At 39.2% G+C, this 10,139-nt stretch overlaps 1 long non-coding RNA gene across 1 annotated transcript; it reads left to right on the top strand.

The window, feature by feature from the left end:
* Window positions 1-783: 783 nt before the first annotated feature.
* On the top strand, window positions 784-8,256 carry LOC120225278. Its single transcript, XR_005526779.1, has 2 exons — window positions 784-960; window positions 8,028-8,256. It is a non-coding gene; the product is annotated as an uncharacterized LOC120225278 (long non-coding RNA).
* The last annotated feature ends 1,883 nt before the right edge of the window (window positions 8,257-10,139 follow it).

Below are 10,139 nucleotides of genomic sequence, written 5' to 3'. Positions count from 1 at the left end.
GGCTTTCGCTTAGGTCATGATCTCGTGGTTCGTGGGTTCGAGCCCCGCGTCGGGCTCTGTGCTGACTGCCTGCTCAGAGCCTGGAGCCTGTTTCAGAGTCTGTGACTCCCTCTCTCTCTGACCCTCCCCTGCTCACGCTGTCCCTCTCTCTCTCTCCTAGAAAAAAAAAAAAAAAAAAAAAGTACCTGCCGTAAATCCGGTGAGCAAGCTGGGCCCGCGGAACAAGAACACGACTGATGTACACAAGGCAGAGGGGGGAGGGACGCGAAGCAGCTGAGATACAGACGGGGCTTTACAGATAACCTGGGAGTATATTAAACGATTTACACAAAAACAGGTGAAGCACAATGGGAATAAATCACATGCGGAGAAAAATACGGCCCTTCTACTGCCCCAAATGAGAAGCTCGGTTACTATGAAGACACATGGAGGAGCTCACGGTGCACGCGGAGCTGGCAGAGACTGCACGACACCGAATCCGAATACGGCCGGAACCGGAACAGCCGGAGTCGCTGGAGGGAGCTGAACGCCGCGAGCTCAAAGACGCCGGGGCAGAGAAGGCGGTCGGGTATTCGACAGCGGAGCGCAGAAGTGGGCCTGAGGTTTGCTGAAAGCCAAAATAACGGTTCCGAGTTTACAAAGGGAGTGGGCAAGTGAGGCAGTGGGCACGAAATGAGTTCACGAACTATTTTGTGACGTGTTGGGGGAAAGGAAGGGATGTGAGATGAAATAATAAAGGCACGCAGAACTCAAAAGTCTTTACTAGATTACGGTGGTAGAAAGTCAGGAGATCGTCAACATTGGGAATGGACAATGGCCTTCTGTAACTTAAGGACGGGCTGGCGAGGCTGGGGAAGGCGGGCAGGCAAGGGAGGATTTCCTTGCACAGATGCCAAAGCATAACACACCTACATCTTGACCCTGGAAAAATGAACTTAGCTAGGAATCAAATGAAGAAAGGTAAATTACATTACGTAAGCAACGTAAATAAATAGAAATATGAGTGAGGCTGCGTAAACCTGAACGAAGTATTTTGTGCGTGTGTTTTACAAAGTAAATTTCAAATTGGTGAAGAATAGTAGATTATATGGAATAATGGGAATAATAGTAGAATATGCAGTTTGCATCATTTCAGGAAAAACAGTACCTTGTCTATGTCACATCATATACCTAATTCCCTGTAATTAAAAAAAAAATTGAATGCTTACTGAGTCTCAAGTATAGAGTAATCTTCCTGAATACACGTATCAAAATAAGTCCATAATTTTGACTAAATAAAGTATATACATGTAAGAAATCATCATGGGAAATAGAAAAGGTAAATTTAAAATAAATCAGGAAGACAGACCACTTACAACCTATATGATAGTTACCAATTTTGCTATAAAGAGATGACTCCAAAACAAATAAGAAGAAAATATCCTAATCAATGAGAGCAAGCAGTTTTCAAAAAGATGAAATACAGGGGCGCCTGGGTGGCTTAGTTGGTTAAGCGTCCGACTTTCGCTTAGGTCATGATCTCACGGTCCGTGGGTTCGAGCCCCGCATTGGGCTCTGTGTTGACTGCCAGCTCAGAGCCTGGAGCCTGCTTCAGAGTCTGTGACTCCCTCTCTCTCTGACCCTCCCCTGCTCACTCTCTCTCTCTCCTAGAAATAAAACATTAAAAAATTTTTTTTAAAAAGATGAAATACAAATATCCCACTATGCATTTAAAAATTTTATATTTCATTATTATTTCAGGAAATATAAAGTGACAATATGATAGCTCATTATGCCTATTAATTTAGATAAGAGAAAAAAGGAAAAGAAAAGAAAAACAAAAACAAAATCATGGTAAAACTATAATATCAGGATCGCTTGTAAATGAGCACTCACATGTACTCTAACCCCAATTCACATGTAAATTGTGAATTGGAGTTAGACAGCTTAGCAACATAGGTCATAGCCTAGGAGTTCAATTTAGGATAGGAACTTATCAAGATTAAAAAATAATAAAAGCAGGAATGTAAATCAAAATATATCTTCAGTGAGGCTAATTGTAGAATTGTAAGAAAAAAGCATTGGGAACTAATATTTAATAATCTAATTTGATCAAACAAATCACTTAATATACATAGGGTAAAACATTGTATGAACATGTTGCCCTAATGTGTTAAAAATGAGTAGTGGAAAATATATTATGACATGTAATACAGTTCACTATATGCTACATGGATGAAAACATGAACAGTGTTTATCCTGAGTAGTTGGTTAAAAGCAATTTTTATTTTCTTTTTCTTATTTATGTACTTTCCAATAAATAAGTATAGTTCTAATGATATGAAAAATAATATAAAAATGTCATAGTAGAAGACAATTTAATGCCATGGGGAAAATGACTTATAAGACAAGATGTAAGGGCACCTGGGTGGCTCAGTCGTTAAGCGTCCGACTTCAGCTCAGGTCATGATCTCCTGGTTCGTGAGTTTGAGCCCTACATCAGGCTCTGTGGTGACAGCTGAGAGTCTGGAACCTATTTTGAATTCTGTGTCTCCCTCCCTCTCTCCCCCTCGCCCACTCATTCTTTCTCTCTCTCTCTCTTTCTCTCTCTCCCTCTCTCAAAAATGAATAAACATTAATTTTTTTTAAAAAAATACAGGATGTATATTATATATTTATAAATAGAAATAGACTATACACACACACACACACACACACACACACGCCCATAGTTAACTCCAGGAAGTTGTATTATATTCCAGGCTATTTTAATGGGTAATTTTTTCAAATTGTTCACAAGAAATGTTTATCAGTTTTGCATTAGATTTGTAAGTGTTCTTGAATAAGAACCACTTTTTTTGGTTAAGGGAGAACAATTATTAAGTTGAAATTTGCAGAAAATCAAGGTACATGAGCTACAAAAGCTATCTTTGTAGTGTATCATGGTATAAAAGAAGATAACCCAGAGAAAAGAAGGATGAACAATGAAGAAACTAGTTGTTTTAATCTGATTATGAAGACAAACAATTCAACTGCATGGGGGAAATTTCAAGAAAAGTAAATACACAGAAAAATAAGCAATCAAAGTTGATTTTCCTGGATCAATAGTGATGAATACCCTTCCCCCAAAAAATAGGGGACACGTAGTCCATGTGGAATGAGGCATTAATATGACACATCAGTAGTTCCAATGGTGGGGCAATAAATAAAGGAATTTTAAAGTTGAATAAAAAGATAATATTCTATGGAAATTTTTAAAATTTACTATTGAGGACTTCCTTTAAGAAAATCATCGCTTGGGGTGCCTGGGTGGCTCAGTTGGTTCAGTGTTCACCTCAGGTCATGTGATCTTGGTGTTCAAGAGTTTGAGCCCCCCATGGGCTCTCCACTCTTAGTGAGGTGCTGGCTTCGGATCTTCTGTCCCCATCTCTCTGCCCCTCTCCCGTTGTTACTCTATATATCTTCTCTCTCTCTATCTCTATCTCTCAAAAATAAATAAACTTAAAAAAAAAAGAAAAGAAAACCATCACTTTAAGTACTCTACTGCATGCAAAGGAGAAAGAGATAGATTTTGAGAGAGAGAAAGAGAGAGAGCAAGGGTGATACTCTGCCCTTAGGACCTAACAATCTAATGAAAGGAACAAAACACAGAAGTAAATATAAATATATATGTGTAAATAAATATGCATGTATTAGACAATGTTGGGTTAATGTCAAAATAAGCAGTATCCACCATGAAGGATAAAATAACTCAGATCAGGGTGAAAGAGTGAAGGGTTGTCTGGGGTTATTCAGAAAATTTTCACAGAGAAAAGTAGAAAATGGCTAAGACAAGGTAACAACGCATCTAGGATGACCTAAATGTTCACATAATTATTACGTTTCCAAAGAGGAAGAAATAACAGCTCAAGCAAACACACGTGAGAAAAATGGCAGCCCAACCACAAGCCCATGCACTCTGCTTTTATGTGTGTTGGGCAAAGATGAAAGTCCTGCCTCTTTGTGTGTCAAGTAATGTTGGACTACTTGGAATCGTTTCTAGCTCTATAAATCGAGGGTACTACAACCTCCTTGTACTCTGTTAGCTAACAGGAAAACCAACAAAAAACAGTTGAGGATGTGTACACAAAGGTAGATGTGTGCCATTTGTACTGTCCCTGAGGTGAGCTGCGTGCCAAAGAGAAGCAAAGACAAAGTGAAAGCAGTGAGCAAGCAAAGTTACGCCACCTGGGGCAGTCTTGAGGGTGAGTCCTGAGAAGAATGAACAGAAAGGTGTGCTTCTCTGGGGTGTAAACTTTACAAAAAAATTGAGGAAATGGACTGATGCTTCACAGGGAGAGAGTCTGATTTAATGTCATGCGCCTAAAGCCAAGGAAGAAAGGAAACAGCTGGAAATCAGAAAATGGTTTTCAAGTGCAGAGGTATATATGGAGAGAAGTTCCACTCTTGCCATGCCTGCAGCAAACATTTATTGAGTGTGCATGTTCTCGTTTGACCTGAGAATGAATAAGAAATGCAGTGGCCTTACAAAAATTGATACCCTGGAGTTATCATAAATAGGAGGAAAAGGTTTGTAAATAAGGATAAGATACCATATTAGTGGAGAACAATTGTGAAAGAAGAAATAGGAAAATCCTGAGGGAAAAGGGAAAAAGGGAAGAGAGAAGAAAGCTAGGGGGGGAGCCCTCAGTGGAAAGTCCTTTAGTCCATTGGAGACAAGTCAGCAGCCCCTAGAAAAAGTGAGGGGGGGAACAGTAATGGTCACAGGGTCCATGAGGAATAAAGTTTGCATTTATGGAGAGGACTCACAATATGGATTTTATGAAGTGTAAAATGTCTACAAGACCCTGCCCAGCCCGAATCCATCTTCTCTCTAACCTTACTTACCTCCTCTCTCCTCTTCACCAACTATACTGCAACAACAGGGACTTCCTCCCAGTATCCTATGCACAGCAGTGCGTACTCCCAGGATAGGGCCTTTACGTTTCTGTTTCTGTCACCTGGAATATTCTTCACTCAGATATCAGTGGCTCACTCCCTCAACCCTTAACTGAGCCTTTCTCTGGACACCTATTAAAATTTCAAACTCCTATCCCCCTGCCAAACACACACCACTGCACACGTATACATTTCTTATGACCACTCCTTGGTGTATTTTTTTCTCCAACAAGCATTTAGTGCCTCTTCATACAATAAACTGGATTTTGCTTATTCAGTCATCTTCTGTCCCCCTATTTAAGATGTAAGGTTTATGAAGACAGGAGTTTGTGTTTGCTTCTGTATTATCAGACCTAGAAGATTCCCTGACACACACTTGTTCACTATAAATATTCAGAGAATGAAGGAATACTTTAAAAATTAACAGTGTACTACCTTAGTATTCAAATAGAAGAAGACAGAAATTTCTGGGCCCTGCGGAGCAAAAGACAAGTAAGCACTGGCCAGAAAGATGATAATTTAGGTGTTTTGTGATTTTACTTAGCTGAAAGCTACATTAAAAAAGCTGATGTGAGAGCAAGGCTCCATAAAGAGTTAATATTTCAGAGGAAAACAAAAGAGCATGATGACCTAGTTAATGAACATAATTTATATTTTCTAATTCCTGTGGAGCTAATGATGAATAAGGCACACCACAGAGGATGAAATGTATACATTGTGGTTACCTAAGGGGAAATTCTAAGGAAGACACTAGGAAGACCTAGTAAATATGCTGAACACAAGGGAGAGTGTGTATCGCTACAGCATTGCTGTGTCACATTGATGAGTAAGCAAACTGAGTTCATGAAATTGAAAACCTAGATCATTGTGGAACACACAGAGAGAGGAGACAAAATAGGCTCTACAAAATAGAAGCCCTTCAAGAAAAAGTTAGAGGGATGCCCGGGTGGCTGAGTTGGTTAAGCGTCCAACTCTTGGTTTTGGCTCAGGTCATGATCTCAAGGTTCACAGGATCAAACCCTGTGTCAGGCTCTGCACTGATGGCACAGAGCCTGCTTGGGATTCTCTCTCTCTCTTTTTTCTCTCTGTCCCTCCCCTATTTGTGCCCCACAGAAAATAAATGAACTTAAAAAAAAAGAAAAGAAAAAGAATAACTGGTTTATGATGAGGAATAGCTATATAATTTATGTAAATTGTAGACATATAGAACCCTATTTGTGTGTTCTGATAGACACAAAAATGATTTTGTATAAGAAATTTGCTCATTTCTCCAAAATCTTAGGAATGAGATTATATTGTGCAAAGCAGATAGCACATTAACAATGTCTTCTTCATTTTGATGAGCATAGAACTTGCATTAGGCCTTGCTCCTAACAAACTGACCAAGTGTTTACCTGATGTAATAATGGATATAAATGAAAAAGGAAACGATGACCCCAGAGTCTGTTTCAAAAAAAAAAAAAAGACACAACACTACATATTTCTACTAGGTCAGGGAAGATCAGGAGAAATACTTGCAGTGCCCAAGAGTAAAATCCAGGCATACACAATAGTCTAAGGTCAGGTATAGCTAACCTAGGAGAAACAGAAACATTCTTGCTCTCCTAAAGCAGGAGAAGCAACCTGCCCTCCTAAAGCAAGAAATATTGATGGATGCTTGCGATGACACGGCCGAGCAGCATGTGAGGTAAAAAGGTAGAGCGGGGGCACGTAGAAGATCAGGAATAAGAGAACAGAAGGTGACGATATTATATGTCTGTGCTGGGAAGGAGAAGAGCCATATGCACCCGTAGCATATTGGGGAAAAATACAACAGACTTGGGCACAAAGACGGAAAGCTGACTCACGGGGGATGGCTTATAAAGTTCCTGCTTTTCCCTGGAAGGAAATACAAAGCATCTGGATCACATTGGGAACAGATGAAGCATGCAGGGGGAAAAGGTGCATCTGGAGTCCACAGAGGTGTATGTGGCTGAGGCGGGGACAGGGTTAGGTGGAGGAACGGACGCAGCTACTAAGCACTAAGAGCAAGAACGATACTCCTAGGAACACTGAAGGAAGATTAAATATTCTTTAGTCCCGCCAAGGGAAAGGGAGGTACGTTACGCTAACTGACAGATGTAAACACTGTGAGGGAAGTGTTGCTACAAGTGAAGCCTTAAGAAATAAATCAAGAATGGAAATAATAATTATACAGCAAAGGGAAGCAGACCTACTTTATGCATTGGTGACAGGTGTGTAATAGACTCATTGCAGCTGAGTGTTTTGAGCACACCAAAAGAAAGATGAGAAAGATAACCATGGAGAAAGATGGGGGGAAGTCGACCAAGGAGAAAAGAAGAAAGTCTGAAAATAAAGCCCTGGAATGCACTAGAGGAACATCAGAAACATAAGAGAACTTTGGCAGATCAGTAAATCACTTCCAGTATCTAGAAGAGACAATACCCATGGAATTTACTGAGGGAAAAGGAAGAAGAAATCATGAGCTATGAATGTGAAAAGATGGTGCATTCCAACTAAATATGAATATTATTGGGCTCTTCTAGGAGACAGTAACCAGATTCTACTTTTTTCAGATTATATTTGAGGATTTTAATACGGAAATGTATTTGTGTGCATTCATGTATGAGTTTCACCAAGAAACTGGTTTGATGGAATATTGCTGGGACTTGCCACTTAACCCTCACAACATGCTTAGGCGTATCTGAAACACAAATCATTTACCAAGAATGTCAATAAAATTGCTTAGTATAAAATAGCATTGTTCAACTTTGGAAGCAAAATATCACAGATCAGGGGCTCTCCCTGGGTCACCAAAATTTTAATTCTGTGGGTCAGTCCTTCTGTAAGGAGTCTATATCCAGAAGACACTTAATGAGCTATATAGCATGATGTAAACTGTAGCTACTGCGATTCTGGCATCCACCACTTGCAGCTGTCCTAAGATTCCTGGCTGCCTCAGCGGGTTGTGTTTCTCACAAAGAAAATACCATATTAAGCTACAAAACAGGAAGTGAAGACAGGAAGTTGAAGAGATCAGGCTTCTTGATACAATGGAACTCTGTGTTTGTGGTACAAAGAACGAATAAGATGTACTCCTCTTTATCCAGGGTACCTGCATGATTGGTAGGTCATCTCCGGAGCCAGTAATCTGCCACTGTCCTAGACTCTCTTCTCCTGCTTGGGTCCATGTCCAGTCAGGAACAAGCCTGTTTCTTTCCATCACCATCGCCGTTGCTGTTGTCCCACCGCTTCAAGTTTGTCTCCTAAATAGCTTCATAACTTACCTTGCTGACTTCTGTGTTGCTACCATCAAATACACCCTCTGCTGTGACCAAATCAGCCTTACCTGACTAAATCATTTCCCTGCTTATCTGCCATTAATAATATCTTCCCACATATAGAAATGAAGTCTACCCTCCTCCTAGAGTGTGGATAGGGAAGACAATTTCATGACCTCCACACATCTGCCTTCCCATTCCCATTTCTCACAGCTCACCCACACCTACCTACACAGTCAATGCTCCAGCAATGGTGAGTTATTTTTCAGCCAGCACAGACCTCGCTGCCTCTCACCTCAGGGCTTTGCATATGCCATTCTGTCTATCAGAAATCTCTTTTCTCCTTGTCCTTGTGATGATCTACTATTTATTTAACAGTGCCACCGAGCATCACCTGCCTCTGTGAACCATTCCCTCACACCTTCAGTGTCAATAATCCTCTCCTCTGTCCACTTATATAATTTTGTCACTGTGCATACCACACTGGAATTTAATAATTGGGTTAAATATATGTTTTCCCTTTTGTATTGTGATTTCTTAAGAGCAGAGACTGTTTCTTACGCATCTTCCTAATCTCAACATTTGTAAAGTTCTCTGTATAAGCACCTTAAAATATTTGTTTTTGCATCCAGAGAGTACAGAGTAATTGAGTGAAAGCAATCTAAGGGATGTGAAGAAGAACTAAAAATACAAAGAATAAATAATATGGAGAGTAGACATTAAAAGAAAATTACATTATAGAAGTTAATGTGTCCTGAGATAAAAAGAACAAAATGCAGTAACTACCTTTTAAACTTGAGTGTTGTATCAAAATGGTAATCCATCCATTTTAATAGGTCTAAGATATCTAAAACTTGGACACAAAAGTCATGAATACCATGTGCGAGAAATGATATCTATATAGATTTACCTTCACTAAAATATAATATCTGTTTTATAGAAAAAGAAACAGTGATATACTGCCAAGATAATAGAGAATAGCAAAGTGATTACTGACTGTTTGAATAGAAGAATATAATGCATTCTGCCTGATGTACCAAATAAAAGAGAAGTTTTATAAGGAAACAGAAGAAATGAAATGCTTAGAAACTCTTAACCATGGAAGAATAAGTACAATAGCCTCAAGTTCTAAGAAGAATCCCAAACCATAGACATATATGAAATAGGAAAATGATGAATAATAGAACTGATGATAAATTTTATTTAGCATGAGATGAGAAATGGCAATTTATCTGGTGAGCAAGAGAAAATGACCATGTAACTTGAGACAAGTAGAAGAAAAAGTGATGGTTTCACACACTGAGAATAGAAAAGAACTTTCTGAACTTGAATAGACTTAATAGAGAATTCCATGCTTAAAAATAAAGGGAAGCATTGGCCTGTGGGGCCATAGCACTAATACTAGTGATCCTCATGGAGGGAAGGGTGCTGCTTCTGGGGAGCCAAAGAAAAGATGGCCAGGAAGAAAGAACTGTCCCCCTACAGCAAAGAAGGGGCCCTAGACAGGGGAACAAAGAGCAATGAAGTTCTGACCCTCATTCAGTAAACAAGAACATGGTGTGGGTAAAAATGTGAGAAAGGAGGCAAGGTATACAGTATACAGAAAAAAAGAAAACACTACATATGTAAAAGGAAACACTTTGATCTTTAGACACTATGGGAGAAATCCAATGATAAAGTCATGAGAAAATTTGATACACTAGACATATAAAAAGAGGAAAGAAAATATCACTCTTCTAAACCATCCACTGGGAAGGAGGAAAGATAAACTTTTTAGGCTTAAAAAACACCATGCTTTTCTGAGAAAAGGAATACAACTTTCAAAAAAGAATTCTAAGAACATGTTGGGAAATGAAGATACAAGTAAATTAAGTAATAAAAAAAAGTATAAAGGTAAATTTACCATGAAATGTAGTAAAGTAAAATAGGAAACAACTAAAG

Source organism: Hyaena hyaena, unplaced genomic scaffold (assembly GCF_003009895.1).
Source record: "Hyaena hyaena isolate Hyena2069 unplaced genomic scaffold, ASM300989v1 scaffold_1361, whole genome shotgun sequence".
In the NCBI taxonomy this organism is placed as follows: domain Eukaryota; kingdom Metazoa; phylum Chordata; class Mammalia; order Carnivora; family Hyaenidae; genus Hyaena; species Hyaena hyaena.
Note: the sequence above shows the minus strand (reverse complement) of the source record. Positions and strands in the feature narration are given on the sequence as shown.